We start from the raw sequence: 24,006 nt of genomic DNA on the forward strand, positions 1-24,006 counted from the left end.
CTGAGCGTTTCTGAGGAAGGGGAACGGTTGATTGGAGCAGGTCTCAACTCCTAGGCAGGGCAAACAAGACTTCAAGTGCTTCATTTACTTGTCAAAGCTCCCCTGGTTTTCAAAAGTATTTGCTCTCTAATACCACATTACAGAGAATTTTGGGAGATCATAATCCCCATGTCTAGATGAAATCTTCATGTTCTTCCCTTGGGGACACTAGTGAAAATGTTTTCCCCTTGAGAACGCTATTGCCTCAGATGGATATACATGGGCCCCAAAGCGGAGTAGTACTTACAATAACAAAGACTTGCTTGTAGCTATTTCAGAGTATTTCCACATGGACTGCGGCAGGAGAGTAAGATAGGGACTGTTCAAAATTGCAAAGCTAGTGAAAGATGCAGCCAGGCCTGAAATTCCTGTGGTCTCTAAACACCACTGACAGTCCTCTCCCAAGAGGAGGTTCTGGAAGGTGGGAGAGCAAGGACAGCTATGGGGCACTGAGACATTAGGTGGGGAGAAGTAAATACGTCACTAGGGTGACCAGATGGAGTCTCCACATTTGCCTCACTGCTCATCTCGACTGCTGACCAGATGTCCTGCTTCTTATTTCTTCTGAGGCCGATCTGAGCCACACCTGCCCAGGAAGCACAGGTGCTGCATCCACGTCTGGGCCATCTTTGCAACCAAGGTATTAGGAGGAGGTGGAGGAGAAAGTCCTGACAGCTAAGTGCAGCTCAGGCTTGATATGACTTGATGATCCTTCTGCAGTCAAAGGGCAAATAAACCAGAGGGTGTGGTCTCTGTGCTGCCATCACTGGCAGCAGGATGCTGGGAGTTGCATTAGATAACCACACTCCCCTCTCCACTCAGCCAGCTCCCCAAAGCCCCTCTGAGCTTCCGCCCCCCTCCTCCATCCCTCTTTGTCTCTAAAGATGAAACAGACCCACGATTACGACACCAACACAGATGCAGTCAGGAAACAGTGCAGGGGTCAGAAAGAAGGTTCTTTTATTTATTCACTTACTTGTTTTTATGGCAGGGCTGAGCTAAGTTCATAAAGGCACATTCAGAAAACAACACATAAGGGCCACTTGATGTGCACTTTATCATCACCACATGTATAGACATTGCTCATGCGTGTAAATATATCCATTCATTTGAATTTCACTCAGAACCCACAATGGGATGGGCTGGCAGCAGGTCTGGGTCCACTGGCTGGCACTGTAGGTGGTGCACTGTGGTGGGTCGGGCTGGAAGGGGTGTCAGTGAGTGGCAGCAGGGCAGGATGATATTGCCTTTACCCTCAGTCAGCCTGGACACACCACTGCTGCGGCTGCGACAGGTGTGTGCTGAAGGCAGTCATCACTGCACCAAGCTAAACAACTGTGTGGGTCCCCACAGCCATCAGTACCTCTCCTTCTGCTTCTTCACGACCCTGGACTGTATCTAGTGCAAGCATAGAAGTTGGGACCTTAACGAGACGCGTATGTTGCCATCGAGACATATCACCAGACCCTACCACTAACTTCTCCTTTTGAGAAAGCATGATTCCCAAGAGTCTTGTCTACCTCTGGTTCCTGTGCAGGTGTGCAATACTTGCTCTGGGTGTCCCAACTGTATGGGATGCTGCTCTCATCAGTCGGGGTGAGACCAGCATCGAGAAGCACATCAACAAGGAGTGCCTTTGGCTGCAGGCCTAAGGCAGAGGACTTAGAAATCCTTGGACACTGGAAGATATTCCTGGGTGTGGACACAGGATGGCACTAGCTTACCAGGGTGCTGCTACCTTCTAGTCACCTGCCCCATGGGAAGACAAGAAGCTGGGAGCCCCTCCCTGGGTGACTGCTTGCTCAGCCTCTGGGATGCTGTGTGAGCTGGAAGGCTCCAGCCATAACTCAAGCCTTCATTCTGCTTCCCATGTTGTCTCAAGGACTTCCAAGCACAGCTTTTCTTGGGATCCTTGATCAAAAAGGGCCAGTGAGCCTGCCTGAGGATACCATGCAGGGACAACTCAAGCACCAACCTTATGGGCACTGCAGGAACAGCATAGAGAAATCCTAGGACTGACACCCCTGTTCTCAGGCAAACAGAAGTTCCAGCCTCAGATGAGTGGTCAGGCAGCTAGCCACCTTGCCCAGGGCTGACCCTGACCTCTTCCAGGCTACAGCACTGGGGATGGCCACCACCTCGTTCACTTGCGGTCTGAGAAAACACATGACTGGCATGGCTGAGATCCTGACTTCTCCACAGGGAAATGCCAGTCCTGCTGCTGAGGCCACTGCCACTGCCCACTGCTGCTGATGGGAGCAAAGCAACCAAAAAGCCTGGACACCACACAGATGACAAACGTGGAGGACTGGAATGTTTAGAGAGGAAGACCACCTAAGACCCAGGGGACCCAGCAATGACACCATGGCAAAAACGGCTTTCTTCTTGCCTTGTGTATATCAGACTCAGAGGTGAAGAAGCCAGCAAACTACAAATGCCAACAGAACAGAAGGAAAAAGAGCCCCACAAAAGTCTGCTCTCTCCAGCCAAGGGATCAGGAGAGGGATAGCCCAGCAAGACTGAAAACTTAGACAATAACTCCTCTGTTCCAGCCACACACCACAGAAGAAACTGAGTCCCCCAACCCTGCCCTCATGCAGCAAAAGCCAAGTGGGGAGCTGATACATCCACCCTTGCAGGCTGCAAAGTGGTGGCCTGCACCCCACAGTGTGATGGTATCAGGGAAGGCTGAGTCAGGGGCAGGGGCTCTCATCTCTGTTGGGGATCCACAGAGGCTGAGTGAAGAACTTGGACCTCATTCCTCTTTCTTCTGCTGCAGCAATAACAGAAGCAGCCAGCTAAAACAGAAGGTTTAAATAAGACCCAGAGTCTCATAACATAATACTCCAAATGCCCAGTTTGAGCAGAAAATCACCTGTCATACCAAGAACCTGACATATCCCAAACTGAATGAAAGACGATTCACAGACACCAACGCTGAGATGACAGAGATGTCAGATGACCTGGTAAAGAGTTTAAAGCAGCCATCATAAAAGTGCTTCTGTGAACAATTAAGAATACTCTTTCAACACATGAAAAAATATGATGTTTCAGCAGAGAAACAGAAATTCTCACCAAACTAATGGAAGACAGAGAGAACTAAATGGGAATTATAGAACTGGAAAATACAGTAACAGGATGGAGGGGACAGAGGACAGAATAAGTGAACTGAAAGACAGAACAACAGAAATTACCCAATCTGAAAACAGAGAGAAAACAGACTGGGGGAGGAAAAAAAAAAAAAAAAAAAAGAAAAGAAAAGAAAAAGGACAGGGCCTCAGAGACCAGTGCAACTAAGACAAAAGATCTAACATTCATGTTATTGGGGTCCCAGAAAAAAGAGGACAAAGGAGGATGGAGCTGAAAAGACTCTTGAAGAAATAATGGCTAAGACTTGCCAAATTTGGCAAAAGGTATAAACCTATACATTCAAGAAACTGAGAAAACCCCAAACAGGATAAACTGAATAAATTCACACAAACACATATCATAGTCAAATGTCTAACCACTAAAGGCAAGGAAAAATTCCTGAAAGCAGCAGAAGGAATGATGGCTTCCCTATAAGAGGAAACAACCTAATGGCAGTGGATCTCTTGCCAGAGGCCATAGAGGCCACAGAGGAGGGCGCAGTGTTTTCAAGTGCTGGAAAGGAAAGAACTGTGAACCTGAAAGTGCATGTCCAGCGGAAGAAGTCCTCAGGAGGGATGGAGAAACGAAGACATACACATAAGAAGGAACACTAGGAGAATTTGTTGCCAGCACACTTGCCCTAGGAGAATGGCTAAAGGAAGTCTTCTAAACAGAAGTGAAATGATAAAGAAGGAATTCGGATCCGGAAGGAAGAATACGGTAAGCAAAAACATGAGCAAATGAAGTAGGCTTTCACATTCCTGTTAAATTTTCTAAATTATGCTTAATGGCTGAAGCAAAAATTATAGCACTGTCAATTGTGAATAATATGTATAGGAAAAATTTAAAACAATTATATTATAAATGGGGGAGGTTAAAAAATTGTAAAGGTAGCTAAGGTTTCTACTTTTCCTTCAAACTAGTAAAATGTTTGCAACAGCAGAATTGGTAAGTCATACACACACACACACACACATATATATCTACACACATATATAATATAATACCTGAAGCAACCACTAAAAAGAGAAAAACTATGCAGAGGTAAACTCAAAAACACTATTGATAAATTAAAAAGGAATTCTACAAAAAAGTTCAGTAACACACAGGAAGGCAGGGAAAAAAAAAAAACTACACTAAAACCAGAGAAACAAAAAATAGAACAAACAGAAAATTAAAAAAGTGAAATGGCAAACTTAAGCCCTAATATCTCAATAATTACTTTAAATGTAAATGGTCTAAATAAACCAATTAAAAACCAGAGATTGGCAGAGTGGATTAAAAGGCATGACCCAACCATATGTTGTCTACAAGAAACTCACTTCAAATAGAACAATATAAACAGATCAAAAACAAACTAATGGTAGAAGATATATCATGTAACCATTAATCAAAAGAAAGCAGGAATGGCTATATTAATAGCAGGTAGAATAGATTTCAGAGCAATGAAAATTATCAGAGACAAAGAAGAACATTATATAATAATAAAAATCCATGAAGAAGCAATGGCAATTCTAAGTGTATATGAGTCAAGTAACAGAGCTGCAAAGCATGTGAAGAGAAAGAAAAAAATAAAAAATATAAAAATCCATAATTATAGTTGAAGGCTTCAACATCCTCTCTCAACAACTGAAAGAACTGGGCATATAATCAGCAAGGACACAGAAAGACTCAACACCACCATCAACCTATGGGAGCTAATCAATGTTTGCAGAACACTCCAACCAGTAACAGCAGAACACATCTTTTCTAAACCAAGACAGACCATATTCTTGGAAATAAAACAAACCTCAAAAAGAACTGAAATCATATCGTATGCTCTCTGGCCACAAGTGCATCAAACTAGAAATCGATAATAGAAAGATAACAGGAAAATCTCAAAGCACTTAGAAACTAAGCACACACACATCTAAACAATCCATGGGTCAAAGAGGAAATCTCAAGGGACATCAAAAATACGTTGACCTGAATGAAAATAAAAATACAACATATTAAAAATTGTGGGACACATCTACAGCAGTGAGAAGAGGGAAATCTGTAGCACAAAATGCATACATTTGAAAAGAAAAAAAATCTCAAATCAATAATCTAAGCTATTGCTTTAAAAATCTAGAAAAAGAAAAGCAAAATAAATCCAAGTAAACAGAAGGAAATAATAAAGAAAAGAACACAGTACTGGCATAAAAACAGACATGTAGACCAATGGAACAGAATACAGCACCTAGAAAGAAATCCACATATTTACAGTCAACTGATCTTCAGTGAAGAAAGGACAGTCTCTTCAACAAATGATGCTGGGAAAACTGGCTATCCACATGCAGAAGAATAAAGTCACATGCAAAAATCAACAAAATGTGTAAAAGTCTTAAAGACCTGCAACTGTAAAACTACTAGAAGAAAGAAAACAGAAAAGATCCATGACAGTGTTCTGAGCAATGATTTTTTGGATATCACTCTAAAAGCACAGGCAACAAAAGCAAAAACAGACAAATGGGATTATATCAAACTAAAAAGCTTCTGCACAGCAAAGGGAATTACTCAACAGAGTAAAGAGACAAACTATGGAAAACTGTCTGTAAACTATACACCTGATAAGGTGCTAATATCCAAAATGCATAAGGAATTGAAATAACTCAATAGCAAGCAAACAAATACTGGATTAAAAAATGGGGAAAGGACCTAAAAAGACATTTCACAAAAGAAAGACATAATGGTCAACAGGTTATATGAGAAAATACTCAATATCACTAGTCATCAGAGAAATGCAAATTAAAACCACAATGAGATTTCACCTGATACTACCTGTTAGAATGTCTATGATCAAAAAGCCTAAAGATAAATATTGGCCAGGATGTGGAGAAAAGGGAACCTTTGTAACTGCTGGTGGGAACGTAAATTGCTATAGTTATTATGGAAAACAGTGTCGAGGTTCCTCAAAAAATTAAAAATAGATAAATATAGATACATAAGGTGCAGTAGTCCCACTTCTGGGTATATTTCCAAAGGAAATGAAATCAGTACGTTGAAGAGATGGCTGCACTCCCACGTTCACTGTAGCAGGATTCACAACAGCCAAGAGAGGAACTCAAACTAAGTGTCCACCAATGAATGAATGGATGAAGAAAATGTGATGTATACACACAGTGGAATACCACTAAGCCTTAAAAAATAATACTCTGCAATTTGTGACAATGTGGATGAATCTGGAGGACGTTATGCTGAGTGGAAGTAAGACAGGCCCAGACAGACAGACACCACATGATCTCACTCACACATGGAATCTAAACAAGGTGATCTCACAGAAGCAGAGCAGAAGGGTGTTGTCAGGGGTTGGGAGTGGGGATGGAGGGAATGGGGAGATGACAGTCAAAGGGTACAAAGTTTCAGTAGATAGCATGAGTAAGTGCTGGAGATCCACTGTATGTACATCACAGTGACTGTAGCTAATAATAACATATCATATTTTTGAAAATTGCTGAGAAAGTAGATCTGAAATGTTCTCACCACACACACACACAAAAAGAAGTACGTGAGGTGATGGATATATTAACTAGCTTGACTGAATCATTTCATTCACAACAAAACATTAACAAATAGAATTTAGCAACATAGGCATGCCTCAGAGATACCGCGAGCTCAGTTCCAGACCACCAAGAAAACGCAAACCGCAATAATGCGAGTCACGTGAAAGTCCTGCTTCCCCAGTGCTTATAAAAGTTACGTTTACACTATACTGTAGTCTATAAAGTGTGAACAGCATTATCTCTTTACAAAAGTAATACCTTAATTAAAAAACACTTTATTGCTAAAAAAACAAAAACAAAAACCGCTAACAGTAGTCTGAGCTTCCAGTGAGTCATAATCTTTTTTCTGGTGGAGTGTCTTGCCTCGATGTTGGTGGCTGCCGACAGACCATGGTGGTGGCTGCTGAAGGCTGGGATGGCTGTGGCAATTTCTTAAAATAAGACAACAACTGAGTCTCCCACTCACGGAAGGTTTCTCTGTAGCATGTGATGCTGTTTGACAGCATTTTACCCATAGTAGAACTTCTTTCAAAATTGGAGCCAGTCCTCTCAAACCCTGCTGCTTTATGAACTAGGTTTATGTAATATTCTAATCTTTTGCCGTCATTTCAACAATGTTTCACAGCATCTTCACCAGGAGTAGAGTCCATCTCAAGACACCATTTTCTCTGTTCCTCCATAAGAAGAGACACCTCCTTTGTTCAAGTTTCACCATGAGATGGCAGCAATTCAGTCCCATCTTCAGGCTCCACTTCCAATTCTAGTTTTCTTGCTGTTTCCACCACATTTGCAGTGACTTTCTGCACCGAAGTCTGGAACCCCTCAAAGTCACTCATGATGGTGGGAATCAACTTCTTCCAATCTCCTGTCAATGTTTATATTTTGACCTCCTCCCATGAATCATGCATGTTAATGGCAGATAGAATGGTGAATCCTTCCCAGAAGGCTTTCAATTTATTTTACCAGATCCATCAGAGGAATCATTACCTATGGCAGCTATGGCCTGACAACATGTATTTCTTAAATAATAAGACCCGGAAGTTGAAATTACTCTTTGATCCATGGGCTGCAGAATGGATTTGTGTTGGCAGCATGGAAACAACATTACTCTCTTTGTACATCTCCATCAGAGCTCTTGTGTGACCAGATGCATTGTAAATGAGCAGTAATATTTTGAAATGAATCTTTTTCTCTGAGCAGTAGTTCTCAAGAGTGGGCTTAAAATATTCAGTAAACCATGCTGTGAACAGATGTACTGTCACAGGGTTTGTTGCTCCATAGGCAGAGTAGATTTAGCATACTTGTTAAGGGTCTTAGGATTTTTGGAATGGTAAATGAACACTGGCTTCACCTTAAAGTCACCAGCTACATTAGCCTCTAAAAAGAAAGCCTGTCCTTTAAGGGTGGAGCCAGGCATTAACTTCTCCTCTCTTGCTATGAAAGTCCTACATGGCATCTTCTTCTAATATAAGGCTGGTTCATCTATACTGAAAATTTGTTGTTCACTGATCACCATCGTCAGTGACCTCAGCTAGATCTTCTGAATACCCTGCTGCAACTCTACATGAGCACTTGCGGCTTCCCCTTCCTCTCTGATATCATGGAGACAGTGCTTTCCTTAAGCCTCACAAACCCACTTCTGCTGGCTTCAGACTTCTCTTCTGCAGTTTCCTCTCCTCTCTCAGCCTCCACAGAATCCAAGAGTCAGGGCCTTCCTCTGGATCAGGCTTCAGTTTAGGGAATGCTGTGGCTGGTTTGATCTTCTATCCAGACCACTAAGACTTTCTCCCTGTTAGCAGTAAGGCTGTCTTGCTTTCTCATCACTTGTGTGTTCACTGGAGCAGCACTTTTAATTTCCTCCGAGAACTCCTCATGTGCATTCACAACTCAGCTAACTGGTGAAAGAGGCTTGGATTTCAGCCTATCTCAGCTTTCGACAAGCCTTCCTCACTAAGCTTCATCATTTCTAGCTTCTGATTTAAAGTGAGACACCTAAGAATATTCCTTTCACTTGAATACTTGGAGGCCACTGTAGAGTTATTAACTGGACTTATTTCAATATTATTGGGTCTCAGGGAGTAGGGAGGCCGAGGAGAAGAAAGGAGAGACAGGGAAACGTCCGGCTGGTGGAGCCGTCAGACGCACACAGTGTCTTTTCTCATTAGCATTATATTTGTTATGGTGATCTGTGACTGATGATCTTTGATGTTATGTTGTAACTTTTTTGGGGTGCCATGAACTGCACCCATATATGACAGTACACTTAACTGATAAATGTGTGTGTTCTGTCTTATGTGGGTGTGGTTTGTGGTGCCCCAAAACAATTACAACATAACATCAAAGATCACTGATCACGGATCACCATAACAGATATAATGATAATAAAAAAGTTTGAAATATTGCAAGAATTATTAAAATGTGACACAGAGACACGAAGTGAGCACGTGCTGTTGGGAGAACAGTGCCAATCCACTTGTTCGACACAGCCCTCAATCTGCAGAGAATGAACTATCTACAAAGTACAACACAGCAAGGCGTGCCTGCATGTGAAGGGATTTTACACTACCATGGTCCTTCCAGAGATGCCAGGCTGGCTTGGCCCATGAGAATCAGTCAGCACAATACACCATGTTAGCAGACTAAAGAGGAAACACTGCACGATCACATCAATGCCATGCAGAAAAGAATGTTATAAATCCAATACTCATTCATGATTTAAAAAAACTCTCAGAAAGTAACAGGAATAGAGGGGAACGTCCTCCATTTGATAAAGAGCATCCACAAAAGCAAGCTCCTTTCTGTAGCCCTGGCGGCTAGGCCCAGGACACTCTGGCTCTGGAACACAGGGCTGAGGTGTGTGCTGCCTGACGTCACCAGTGAGTTTCTAAAACTTGAAATCAGACATGTCACCTCCTTGCCAAACCCTTGGGTGCCTTTCCACTGTCTGTGCAGTTCCATCCAGGCTCTGAGTGTCCAGCGCCAGAGCAGAGTGGGGGACCCAAGGCCTCAGTGGCTGCCCCTACTCTCCCCACCCAGCCCACCACCTCCCTTCCAGCGACAAGCTAAGTTCTCCCACCCTGCCTCAGGGTCCTGGGTGGAAACATCCCTGCCAGGGCATCCCTGGGCCTCTGCCTGCACCTCACCTCACCTGGACTCCTGTGCTCCCCACGCCCTGGCCCTATCGCAATATATACTGTCCTCCCACTCCCACCCTGGAACGTGAGGGCAGAGGGCACCTTTGTCTCCTCCATTCACCACAGAATCCCCAGTTCCCAGCACTATTCCTGGCCCACGAGGGAGCTCAGTACACATTTCAGGATAAGACAGACACACACACTGAGCCCAGCTCAATGCCCATGGCCTCGCAGAATCCAGTGGTTTCTAAACTTGACGAACATCCGTGACACTTCCACCTCCCCCAGTCCAGGCTTCCATGTATGCACTTGTCCATCACTGAGGACATGCTGGGGCCACAGGCAGGAGGCCCAGAGAACCTCCCCGGCAGGGCAGCTGGGAACTGTCCCCACGTCAGGTCACGACATGACTGTCCTCTCCATCAAAGGCTCAATCTGACTTGCAAATACGCCAGCTCCTGGCAGAGAGCAGAGGAAACGTACTCATAAAGGAAACATGTATAAGACCAATAAAAGGACACAGGAAAAAAAAAACAAAAAACCATGAAAATAGAACAGAATCCCACATGGTAAAACAAACAAAAAAAACCCAACAAAGAACTGCCACGATCTTTTACATTTTTGAAATACATGACTGTTTTCTTTCCTTCATTTGAGCTGGTCCAATCTGAAAAGGCCCAATTCTGTTTTCTATTTCACTGGTTTCTGGGCTTATTTTTTTATTTCCTCCTTCTGCTTGTATTGGTTTTCTTTTCCTCTTCTTAAAAATACCTCTTCAGTTGGAAGCTTAGATTACTGTTTGGAGAACTTTCTTCTCTTCTAATGTAAGCATTTCTTCATATAAACTTCTCCCGAGGCACTGATTTACTTTCATTATACAAATTTTGATACATTGTCTTTTTCATTTTCTGTTAAAAATATTTTCTAATTTCCTATGATACTTCCCCTTTGCCTAGCACATTATTTAGAGATGTGCGGTTTGATTTTCAAGTATTTGGAAATTTTACAGTTATCTTTGGTTACTGATTCAGTTTAATTCCGTGCTGGTCAGAAAATACACTATGTGTGATTTCAATGATTTTAGATTTGCTAGGCTTTTATTTTTTTACACAGAATATGGTGAATGCCCCATGTGTGCTTAAAAACTACGTGCTCTGTGTTGTTTGGTGCATCCCACAGTTCTCTGAGCTCGACTCACTTCTTCCCAATCTTCTTTCTATTGTTCAGCTTCAATAGTCTGCACTGATCTATCTTCATGTTCTCTGATGGTCCCCTGTTATTTCCATTCTGTAACTGTGTCCATACAATTAATATTTTATTTTGGTGATTATATTTTTCAGTTCTAAATTTCTACTGTTTTTTTTTCATATCTTCTATTTCCCTGCTGAGACTTCCTATCTTTCCACTCATTTCAAGAGGGCTCCCCTCCCTCTTGGAGCATGGCTATGACAGCTGCTCTAAAGTCTTTGATTTTTCCAACACATATGCCATCCAGGTTGGTATCTGTTGACTATCTTCCTTTTCAGGAGGTTGAGATTTCTTGAATCTTCATGTCGAGTATTGACATTGGATTGTCTCCTGGACATTTTGGATATTGTTATAAAATTCTAATTTTTGCTTAAAACTTTATGTTTGTTTTATGGCTGGCCAGTAAGGGGATCCGAATCCTTGATCTTGGTATTTATAAGGCCATACTGAGATAGCTGGCCAGCCTAAAAATTTTCATTTTTGTTTTTTTGGCAGCCGGCCGGTATAAGGAGTTTTATTATTTATTTATTTATTTTTGGCTGTTGGCTGGTCCAGGGATCCGAACCCTTGACCTTGGTGTTAGGAGGCCGTGCTCTAACCAACTGAGCCAACCAGCAAGCTCTAGGTTTTGCTTAAATCTTACGTAAAATGATGCTATTTTTATTAGGCAGTAGTTCCAATATTGGCTCAGTTTTGTGAGCTTCTGCAGTTATATCCGATTCTGTCCCACATGTGTGCCATCCAGCATGCAATGGGACCTGTTGGTCATCAAGCTGCAGTTCTCTGTCAAAGCCTGTGCTGTGCTGTTTACAGTCAAGTCACACCTGCAAAGCTCGAGGCTCCCTCCTCTCTATGATCTCAACACTTTTCTGCACCCAGGGTCTCCCCTTCTTATTCTTCTGGTCAGAAAGCTGGGGTCTCAGTGCTGCCACTGGTGCATACTTCCTAGAGCTGCACCTGCCTCTAGGGCTAAGTGGCAAAAGGGTAGAGACAGTGAAAAAGCAATGGGGGGACTCCCTTGTCTTCTGGGGACCACAGTTCCTCTGGTCAGAGAGAAGGTCCTTCTCTCTCTGTGTTTTAGGCCTGCCTGGCCACCACAGGTTCCAGGGACTGGGGTGGGGAGAATGGAAACAGCAGAAACAAACACAAACTATCAGGGGCTTCCCTGCTGTGTCCTGAAGGGGCTGCAGTTCCTGCTCCTGGACAGAAGTAAAAGTTTCTAGAGCTCTTCTTGTGTGTGCCTGTGTCCCCTGCTGGGTGTGTGGCTGCCTCTGAGTCCAGGCTAGGAGACCATGGAGTGGAAGGAAACAGGAAACGCACAGCTGTGTTCTGGTTCCCTTCTCTGTCTGTCTGCTATCACTGGCTCTGCAGAGTCCTTAGGTGGCCGTCCCTGTATTCTGTCTCCAAGTCTCAGCTATGCTGGGAGAAGGGAGCACAAGAGCTGTCAGCAAACCGCCCTGTGCTGGTCAAGGCTGGCAGCTCTGGCCATGCCCCTGTGAGCTGAGCTCTGTCCAGGGCTGCACTGGGGCCTCAGCTGTCTGAGGGACGTAACTGTGGAAGGCACGGGGTCGGGGGGGCGGGTGGTGGTGGCCAGCACAGACTTGATTTATTGTGTTTAACAGCTCAGTGCCTGCATCAGGCCACATGAGGCCAGGACGGCAGAAGCCGACAGAGCTTATTAGCTGCTTCATTCTCCTTGAGAGACTCACAATGCAAGTGATGTCCTTGAGGCCATCCAGGGGAGGGGAGATGTTTGTAATTTAATGCTTGTGCCAGTTGCAGTTAGCATTAGAAAGATGTTCAGGGCCTGTACAGCCCTGACTTCAGTGAGCATTCTAAACAGCCTGCTCCCTTGTCACTCAAGCATCACAACAGACCAAAAAGTGGTGTGGCTGGCACCAGCAACCTCTCACCTTCCCTTCCTGCTCTGGAGGTCATGGTACCTGGCCTTGTTCTGGAACCTGCAGAACTTTTCTCTTTCTGTCAATGTGCTAGGCTTCCCTCTGTAATGCTGATATTTCTCAGTCCTACCTTTGGAGAAAAGTGCCCAGGGGTCTGGCATGTAACCCCTGTGAGAGTGTGCCTGTTGCAAATGTTCCAGTTATTTAAAATATGTATTTCAGGACTAATAATATCTTTGGTGCAGGCAGGGCAGGCCGCCCTGAGAGTTAAGTCACGTCTCAGCTCTGACACTGCCCCTCCCCAGGGCTGTGACAAACCACGTGTGGCCTTGACCCATCCCAGCCCCCATGCACAGCAGCTTCTCAGCCTGTGTCCACACACTTCATCTCCCACGGACCCTCTGGTTATGATGGGAAGTTGGCCACAGCTGAGGCATCTACTGGCCTATGAAAAAGGGTCCAGTGGGAATAGTCCTCATACCAACATCTTCACTTGGTTCTTACCAGGCACTAGGGACACAGGACGGATGGGCACAGCCACCACCCTCACATGGCTTGCAGTTCGGTGAAGAAATCGGACTGTGGGCTGTGGCAGCTGGCAACCCTTATGGTTAAACATCAGCATCAGATCCCTACCTTGACCCTTACGATATGTCTCACAAAAGTCAAAGACCCAGAAGTGAAATGTAAAAGTTCAACTGCTTTGGAAGGAAGCAAAAGCAAATTTCCTCATGGCCACTGAGTCAGAGAGACATGAAGGACAGGCTTGGAATGAGGCTGGTCCTTGCCACTGCACTGGGAGGGCAGCCAGGACACCTACTTCTCCTGCCCTTGCCCTGGACAGGGAGGGACACCACCCTGGCCATTGCTGGCAGATGTCCTGAGACCACTGGGGGAGGCCTGGAGTGGGTGAGCTGGTTCAGAGACAGCAAGGGCAGGAAAGCACTGAGCCCAACCAACCATGGGGCCCAGGCAACTTCTGCACATTCCCTGGAGCCCAAGTCAATAAACAGACCTTAGATTTTACTCCAGTTTGAGTTCTGTGATGTTGTGGAGATGACCCAGTACCTTCCTACAGGTGCAGGACATGAAAGCAAGAGCAAGGGGAGGACGGTGCTTGCTGGTCCCAGCTTATTCTGAAACACAACACTACGATGCTGCCACCTGAAGCCACCACTGAGTGCGTGTGGTGGGCGGCCACTGAGGATGTCCTAGTGCACAGTGCATGCAGCACAGAGGCCACATGGGCTGAGGGCCAGCCCAGGAAGAGATGCCCCACACCCTCCTACCACTGGACCAGCAGGGACTGGATCTAGACAGGGGTTCCTGAGACGGCCTCGAGCAGCAGGTAGTAGATTCTGGGAAAGGATGGTACTGAATCAGGGATTACCCCGGCCACTTGAGATGAGCAATGTGTTTTGTGAGGAGGGCTCTTCAGGGAGCCCAGGAAAGTGCCCTGCCTTGGACCTGGGCTGATGTGAGTGCTCCCATAGGCACCTGCCTCCTGTAGCCTCTTGCTGGGGACCCACACACTCTATTGAGAGAGTCTGCACTTCCCCTATTTCTGGGTTTCTCGCAGGCCCTCTCCAGAGAGCAGGGGATGGCTCCTCCAGCCGGCAGGGTGGGCGCCCCCTGGTGGCACTGCCAGGAGGCGCAGCAGCACAGAAGATGCCGGGCACCTAAAACCCCAAACCAGCTACAGTGATAATGAGAAGGGGTGGTTCCGACAGGGTGGCTGGGATAAACCTAACGAAAGATGTAAAACCTATATGCAGAAAACTACAAAACGTTATTCAGGGCAATTAAAGAAGACCTAAGAATTAGAAGGTGTAGATTTCTCATGTACTTAAACACTCCGTAACTTAAGATGTTAATTCTCCCAAACTGATCTGCAGATTCAGCTCCATAAATGAGCTGATTTTTAAACGTATGTAAAAAATTCACTGGGCTGAGAATAACCTGAGGAAGGAGAACAAAGTGAGAAGACTGATTTAACCCAGGATCTAGACACGAGCAGCTACACAGCACAGTCAGTAGATGAGCAGATCAGTGGGGCTCAACAGGAAGTCGGGAGCAAGTGTGCACGGACAAGGACAAAGCCGAGCACGGCCTTCTCAGGCAGCTGAATGGGCAAGCGGAAGAAGGAAACCTGCACCCTCCCTCCCTCTCCCAGCCCTCAGACCCATGTCGGAGGGACTGCACATCTGAATGGGAAATGGGAACCACACAGCTTTAGAAGATGACATAGGATGCTATCTACACAAAGCTGGGGAAGGAAGATTTCTTAGATATAAAAAAGCTCTAGCCATTAAGAAAAAGATTGAAATGATGAGCCACATTAGAATTGAGACTTTCTGTGTGTCAACAAACACTGTCAGGAGTGAGAAAAGCAGCCCACAGAGTGGGAGGAGGTGTTTGCAATTCATCTCATCACCATGGGCTCCTATCCAGAGAATATATCTAAACTGCTCACAGAAAAGTGGGCAAAAGCCTGGAATGGGTGCACCACAGAAGGGGATGCCCATGCAGTTAACAAACAGATCAACAGGCAGCCTACCTCATTAGTCAACAGGGAAATGCAAACTGCATGTGCACCCAGCACACACCTCCAGCATGGCTGAACATGCATGCAGGAAGATGCAGCGGGAAGCAGGGGAGAGCACGCACAGTGCTGGAGCCTGGCACGCGGCTCCTCTGCACCAGCTGGCACGGTCAGGAACACTGCTGGGTAACATCCAGTAAAGCCGACCGCATGTGCCACCTCCCAACACCTGCAGCTTCTAGTTAGACAGAAAACTCATATTCTAAATCAAATACTAACAAATAGAATCAGCAATACATACAAAGACTAATGATACGTAATACCTTAACCAGGTTTCTTCTTGGGATGGATGAGTAATGGAGTATCAGGAATTCTGTCAACATAATTAAGAAATTAAAGGGGAAACCCAACAACCATACAAATAATAATAAACAATACCTAATACTGACAGAATGCTCACCGTGTGCCAGGCACAGTCCTCGCCACAGCCCTGCAAGCAAAGAGCTGCAGAGTGTCAGGCCATGTGCGCAGCCACACAGCTGGTATGTGGCACTGGGACCGCAGCCCAGACAGCAGGCTACGGTGCCTGGACAGGGTGCATGCTGGAAAGGCACTTCTCCACTCCACGGCCACCACTGACCGAATTGAATCCAACCAAATTGAATAAAAGAAGAGGAAAACATCTTAAGTAAGGTAAAGATAATTTACCAAAATACAAAATCAAGGCACTGATTTCAAGTCTGTGTCCTTGTTACCATTTGTTACCAGGGGGGTGATGGTATAGATCTCTTAATTCCAGCTTTTACTGCAACCAATGGACATAGAGAATAATTTAGGCCAAGAAAAGTGTGGGAATCAGGGAAGCATTTCAGATACACATGACAAAAGAAGGGTGTTGCCCTGGGAAGGAGGCTAAGATTAGTGGGTAGTATGTGAGATTTGTAAGAGAAAATAAACCCAATTGGCTGTGAGGAAAGCGGCGGCTGTGGGTGGGGTTCACACTGGTCCAAGGGACACTGCACTGAGCGACGGAACCTGTGCTGTGAGGAAAGACCTGGCCCCATGTGAGTACCCCTGCGCCGAGCTCCTGTGAGAGGTGAGGAACGTGTCGTGGGACATACACAGGCAACACTGTGCAAGCAGCCTTGCTGCCCAACAGGAACTAGTGCTCTTTACAGCCCTCTGGCACATTATCAACGTAGTGCCCAAAAGAGAAGTCACAGCCCCTCCCCCTGGAGTGTCCCCTGAGCTCTCTGCTCTAAGTGCAGCCACTAGCCCCCATCCCCAGCAGGAACTGCTGCCCCTCTGGCAGGAGGTGCAGCTGAGTCAACAAAACTCTGAAGAAAAAGTCCCCAAACACACGAAACCACTTTCCCCTGCTGAATCCAGGGCTGTGGGGAGAGAGTGCCACTTCCCACAGTGTGAGCACGTGCCATCAGGAGGAGGCCAATGCCTTCCCAACTATGCAGGGTCAGGTGACAGCAACACCCTGTCTGCTGTCAGTGGCTCGGCATCCGTATGACCCCAGGTAGATGCAGGGACCAGGGCATCCAGCAAGGACTGAGGAGAAGGGCCACCCTGTTCTTACTCTGTGGCACTGCCTGGGCTGCAGGGTGATGTGGAGCCCAGCTGGGAAAGGCCAAAGGAAGAATCCAGAGCTGCCTCTGCAGGGGAGAGGAGGGTCTTTTCATGTGAGGGGCCTTGGGGTGCAGGGGATAGGATGACCCCAGCAAGTCCCACAAGGTCCTTTCCCAGACCGGCTCAGTTACAGGGCATCTGGCTCTCCTGGGAGCTGGGCCAGGGCTCTGCAGGTAGGTAGATTTCCTACGTAGGTTTCTTCAGGAGGATGTGAAGACCTGGTGGACACAGGTGAGATGTACCTCAGAACCCCCAACAGGGTTCTGTTATTGAGAGGACAGATTTCTCTGTCCTAAGAAGATTCAGGGTCATCTCAGACTTTGGAATAAGTAAGATGAACTCGATGGGAATAGACCTATGATGACACTACTAACAGAAAGGTGGGATGTATGGCACTAAGACCATGGAGGCCAGGGGCATGAAGGGCTTGCCTGTGGTCACATGTCAGGTGGTGGGCATTGGGTGGTAGGGTGCAACTTGCCTGGCCCAGGATCCCCATCAACCCTGCACGCAGGAAGGACCTGGGCGCAGGGCCCAGCAGCTGCCAGCAAGACCAGAGCTGCTCCCAGCTGGTTGGCACAGTCTGCAGGTGTAGAGTCACGTGATGGCCCAGGTGGGGAGAAGGGGACATAGCTCCCAGCTTCCCTGCTGCCCTGGGAGGGTGTGTGGGGAGACTGGCAGTCCTCTGGGACACACAGACTAATGTTTTCAGAAGACTCACTCATCATCACAGGCAAAATCACAGATCACTCAACTATGACAGAAAAACAAACTAAAATTAGATTAGCAGGTCATTTCTTTCAGTGTTTTAATATTTTAACAGGGCTGGCCAATCAACTCAGTTGGTTAGAGTGCAGTGCTGATAATACCAAGATCCAGGGTTTGATCCCAGTACTGGCCAGCAGCCAAAGTAAAAAAAAGTTTTAAATATTTTAATAATAATATCTCATTGCAACACTGACAAATGGCATCTGCTAAAAGTAAAATAAAACAAAATATTTTTTTTAAAAAAAGACATACACTAAAGCCACTAAAACCATTAAGAATTTTCCCAAAGAAAAATTAAGAAAAAAATAAAAATAAAAAAGAAAAATAAAGATAATACATGTGGAAACTTTAAAGAGAATAAAAATGAGAGTAATACCAAAAAATTAATAAAGTAGTTAAAAATAGACAAGATTTATAAAAGAAGTGAAAGAGGCAGCACCAGAAAACTAAAAATTAAACAAACAAAAATAAATTCAGACAAAAAAAAAAGCAAGATAACTTAGTTAAGAAACTAAAAAGACAAAAAAAGAGTAAAGTTTAAAGTGTGACTAAAGGCTACAAAAAATCAGATTAAAACTAAGAACCCTGTGAGTCTCTAAACCACAGGGAAGCAGCCCACATGGGACCCACATGGGACCCACCTGGGACTACGGAACTTGGCTTGTTAGGGGCCCAAAGATCCACAAAGATCCATAGAGCAGCGACGTGTGGGGATCTGTGGAAACATATGCTCAGTAGATCCAGAGCCTGGCCAGGCCAGCGAGGCAGGGGCCTGGACACTCCCCAGGCCCCACTGTTCTCCTGCCCACTGAAGTCCCCACACCCACATCTCTTGCCAGGTGTGAAATGCCTGGCCACTGAGGCCTGTGCACACGTGTGTCCACACACTAACAGTGCCCTGGGGGCCACTGCCCACACTCATCTTCGTGGTGTGGTCGGGGAGGCTGGGGTGAGGGGTGGGTCTGGTGACACTGTGCTAAGGGCTTCACACGCACAATTGTGTCCCACCATGCGGCCATCTGCAAAGAGTGCACTGCTTTCCTTGTGTCACAAGAGGAGGGGCCCAGGAGGAAGAGGGAGAGGGCAAGCTGAAGATTTCCCCAGGGCACCTGAGAGGTCCTGGTGGTGTCTAGGGCTGGGGCAGCCTCAGCAGAGGAGACGGACAGCAGCAGGAAGCCACGACCTTCAAGCAGCAGTGGTGGCATGGCCGCTCCCCAGCCGGATGCTCCCGGATTAGACTTAATCCCCAAGGATGTGCTGCGACTTCAATCCACTGATGGCCTGTTAATCTCGAAAATCTCGCAGCTGCCTGCCTCACTTTATTTTTAATGGGTTTGGTTTGTTTTTCATGTCGGTGTGTGTGTTAGAGAAAGATGCAGACCAGTGTGTACAAGACAAGCTCTACACTCCTATCTGCCAGAACACAGACGCAGATTTACGGACACATTCATCAATGCTAGCTACACAGGTGAGATCAACACAACCAACCCTAGCCTGGGGCACCGAAATTCTCAAATTTGGTCCTACTGAATTCTGCCGGGAAGAAGTGAGTCACAGGAGCTTTGTTAACCAAGGATGTAGAGCTTCCAGGGCCAACCCACCACTCTGAGGGCTGCCCTGTCAGTACAACTAAGGCAGGAAACCCTAGCTCAGGTGATGACACTCCACCCTGGCTCCCTCCCGATGCTCGGCTTCCTGTTTCTTCCCAGGGCTGGGGGCAGGGGGTCTTTGGGGACTGAGGGCTGTGTCCCAGACATGTGGACAGGGTCTCTAGAAGCCTGGTCAGAAGCTTCTGACCAGGGACAGGCCAGCGAAGATGCCTACCAGCCCCGCCGCCCCTCCCCCATCTGAGGCAGGGAGCTCGGGAACCAGCAGTGGATTCATCGATGTGCCCCCCAGGCACCACTCGGGGCAATTTAAACCTCAGAAAGTCAAATACACACATTTCTAGGTCACCCAGACCAGCGGCTTTTAAGAGGTTTGACTGTAACAGCAGCAGAATCCTTTCAAAAACCAATACAAATAGCAAGTTAAAAAGGCAACACAAATGACAGCAGAACTGCTCTGGCTGAGATTCAAGCATGCCAGACCTGGGCACGGGCAACCCCTCACAGCAGGGGAGACAGGTCCCTGGGGTCTGAAAACATGCAGAGGAGGAGACAAAGCAACCCCAAATGTCCCCCACACCAGAAGTCCCCAGCAAAGGGTCCTCTTCGCATTTTTAAGCAGACACGCCACCTTTTTGTTTTGCATAAATACCACACTATGTGTGTTCTGTGACCTGATTTTAAAACACAGGCATAATCGTCTACAGGCAGTAAAGCACATGCATCTGAAGTGCGCAGCTTGATTTTTGCACAGGCTCTTGGCCGTGTGGCCGCCGACTCACAACACAGCATACTCCGCACCAAGGACAAGGCGCCCTGGCTAGCTTGCGCAGAGCTGCAGCCATTCCTCCTGTCTCTTCCTCGATGCCACAACGTTTGTGTCTAGGTTCTCTGACTCAAAGTCCCATTTCTGAGATTCACTCACACTGTCGTATGTGACAGGGCTGGGGGTTCTACACATTATCACTTATCTAACTGCCGAGCAGAACTCCAAGACGTGACCATGGTCATCAGGGTTGGCCCCTCCCTACTGATGGCACTGGCTGCTTCCAGTTTGAGGTTGGGGGGCAAAGCTGCCATGCCCAGGAGTCTGAATCTTCAAGGGGCCACAGCGGGACTTGCTGTCTTCACAGCAGTCTCCCCAGTGGACACACCACCCAGACCCCACGTGTCCTCAAAGTGGGCATGGAGGGACTCCCTTTTCTCTCCCCTCAAAAGCACACACGCTGAGACACACATCCCTATACACAGGGTGAAGGTTTGACAATCTTACAGAACTGCTGGGCAAGGGTGTCCTCAGAAGTGCCGACAGCTGTGGCCACAGCGTCTTTCCCACCGCCGCACAGGGTGCCCAGCTGTGGCTGCGAAGGACTCAAGCAGCTGCGTGCTCCTCAGCTTTGTGGCTGCAGATCAGACCGACATGCACCCATGCTGCTAGCATGCCATGCTGCTCCCGACGACAGTCACCTTGCTTATGCCGTGTAATTCTTAAGAACTGCACGTTCCTTTCTGGCTGCTGTTTTCCTGCTGGCCCATGGGAGCACTATCACTCCTGACATCTGCTCCCCCATACTGGTGTCTTCCCTGTTCTGCCTTAGACTTGGGAGTGGCGCAGCCATCCTGCAGACGCGCGACATCTCAGCCTGCCCACCTTCACCCTCCTGCCTTGCGGGATGTGCATGTTTGGGATGCCCTCTCTGCAGGAGACTACTAACAAAATCAACGCACATTCTCTGTGCATGCTTTACAGTGTTGTTTTCCTCTTGCTCATTACTCCATCTCAAATACGTTTGTATATGGTGTGAGGTAAAGTTCTAAATTTAGTGGATTTTTTAAATAGATGCCAAATTGACCCAACACCATTTATTGAATAGTTTATGCATTCCTATTGATATAAATACCATTTTTTACTTAAGCAAAACAAAACAAGCCTCCTCCAAGGTCTGTTCTCCCTCTTCTATTCCTGTCCAACTGTTAATTACTCTTGCCCAATAGTGTGTTTTTATACAGGGTTCTTTTTCCTTCTGTCTTGCATTCTTTTGATTGTTTTTGGTGACTGTATCCAAGGAGGGGAGGAGAGAGAAGGGCTGCTGGAGCCTTGGGCAGCGGAGGGGGCGAGCAGACGGCTTGCCAATGAGAGCTCCTCTGTGTGGCAGGCAGAAAGGCAGAGTCTGCACCTGGGGCAAGCCTGCACAGCCCTCAGTCTCTCCGGGGCTTGTCTACAGCCCCTGCCAGGCCCCTCCCCAGCCAGGCTCTGTCCTCCCGTGAGACCATCTGGCATCATGCCCTGTAGACATGATGTTGGCTACTGCAGCCCCTCCATTCCTCCTGACCATCCCACTGGATGGCCCTCAGTCACCCTCTTCCCAGATGAGGTCCCTGGGGTACCTCAGGTGTCCTGAGACATCAGAGGTCCTGCAGCCTCTGCCACATCTTCCCTCCTGCCCAGCTGCTTGCCTTGGGCGCTGGCTCACCTTGAACATGAGTGAGCAAGGACCATGTTTTCTACACAGTGCCTTCTCTGGCCTTCCAAGGGTCTCTGTTTTGCTCAGCAGTGGGGTGGGGGCCGGGGGCTGGGGTTGGGTAAAGGCACAGATGGAGCAGACCCTGAATCACTTCAGCACATGAAGACCTGACCTGCACACCCAGCCAAGCACAATAGAAAAGACATGTAACTAAACACATATGTGCCCACAGATGGAGCTGGCTCACGTCTGACCTGATGGATAACTGGACAGCACATGCTGTTCTCCGGACCCTGGGTGCAAGGCACAGACATTTAGCCACCATCTCCAGCTGTGTCCCATGGGGTCACATGCCCAGGCATCTGAACGGTCACTCTCGTATGGGCTATGCCAGTGGCTCTAAAACTTACAGTGGATGTCAGCATAACCTGGAAGGCCTGTTCAATCACAGACAATGGGCCCCACCCCAGAGTCTCTGACTTGGTCAGTCTGCTGTGGGTGGGAAGCTAAGAATTTGCATCTCCAGAAAGTTCTCAGTGATCGTGGTAGTGGTCCAGGGACTACACTTGGAGGACCACAAACTTACTCTGTTTCATTGAAATAGTACAGCTGATGCTTAGAGAAAAGGAAACCCACTGCTCTTCCCACTGACCCAGAGCGCCCAGCAGGACAGGGCCAAGCCCACTGGTCTGGCTCATGGGTGGCCCTCTTTACCCTCTGGGGTCCTGGTGCCCCCAAGACACAGTATTGGGTTTGTTGATCCCTTGAGTCCCCCTGGCCTCTGAAGCTCTCTCAGTTGCCTCAGCTTGAGTGAAGATGTCTCCTCAGAAGGTACCAGCTGTGGGGAGATGGTGACCCCACTTCTTCTGGAGGCTTCCTTGAATGATGGCAGTCTGCTTTATCAAGGCTCCTCACCACTGCAGAAATGGCATCAGTTTCTGCTTCCTGAGCAGAGCCCAGCAGCACCCCAGTAACAACACACATAACCAACAAGCATAGCACAGAGTGTGGGTTGAGAGGGGACTTGCAGGGCCACCTTTAGGCTACTCCACCATGTGGCCCTTTCAGTTCCCAAATGAATCAAGACTCAAAGCAATAAGGTCAGCATGAAAGAGAATGGCCGACCCCAGTGCCAGAGACGTGGGGACACAAGGACAAGCACTTGGAGCCATCCTCCCTCGCTCTGCATTAGGATATTCTTCTGACAAGCACAAGGGACAGATCTTGTTGTTTCTGCATTGTTATACTTATGTCACTTCTGGAAAAACTGTGGTATCTCTCAGCAATAAGGGAAAATAAACATCCCCTTATGCCTGCCCCACAGTGCAGGTTTTACTTCTAGAGACAATAGTACTCACTTTTCCCCAAAGGCAATAACTGGGGTTGGGTATGGGTTATAATTTTATAATTTTATTAACATGAACAAACATGGTCGTCACAACAGCATGACTCAGTCTTACTACCACATATGACGACTAAGTGCTCACATTAAACCGAGTTACAAGGACACAGTATGGGGGCAGGAAATGGAGACAATATTAAAAAACACATCAAAATAAGTAGGACTCTCCTAAGCATAAAAGTATTTATAATCATAGACATAAAAACATTAAAAATTTCAACCCTATCTTAGTGAAATAATAGAAAAATTTCCTTTCTTCAAGATTGGAAAATGGATTAAAAAATAGCCCTTTAGAAACATTACATGAGATTCATTCAAAGACTGCAGTTGACAGGAACTGGATATGATCCTGAATCAGAATGTTTTCACAAGAGAAAAACTTCTTTTGTTATCAAGGGTACAATTGCTATTCTGTACAACTCAACTGTAGAATAATTTATAATCTACAGTGTTCATATTTACTTTTATGAACTTGGCCATAGACTGACTTTGCCTAGAGAGCCAGGTAAAACACAAATTTAAAATATTTTATCTTTGAAAGGCAAAAAATTTTTCCCTGATAGAACATACTAAAATCAAATTCCATTATGACTTTGGTTCTGGCAAACT

At 46.6% G+C, this 24,006-nt stretch overlaps 1 protein-coding gene and 1 pseudogene across 3 annotated transcripts in view; one reads left to right on the forward strand and one right to left on the reverse strand.

Moving 5' to 3' along the window:
- Positions 1 to 24,006, reverse strand: part of PCBP3 (poly(rC) binding protein 3) — a 277,037-nt gene that overhangs the window by 50,948 nt on the left and 202,083 nt on the right. The window lies entirely within an intron of this gene.
- LOC134385175 (palmitoyltransferase ZDHHC16-like) lies at positions 1,287 to 14,658 on the forward strand (annotated as a pseudogene).

This window comes from Cynocephalus volans, chromosome 1, assembly GCF_027409185.1.
Source record: "Cynocephalus volans isolate mCynVol1 chromosome 1, mCynVol1.pri, whole genome shotgun sequence".
NCBI classification, from domain to species: domain Eukaryota; kingdom Metazoa; phylum Chordata; class Mammalia; order Dermoptera; family Cynocephalidae; genus Cynocephalus; species Cynocephalus volans.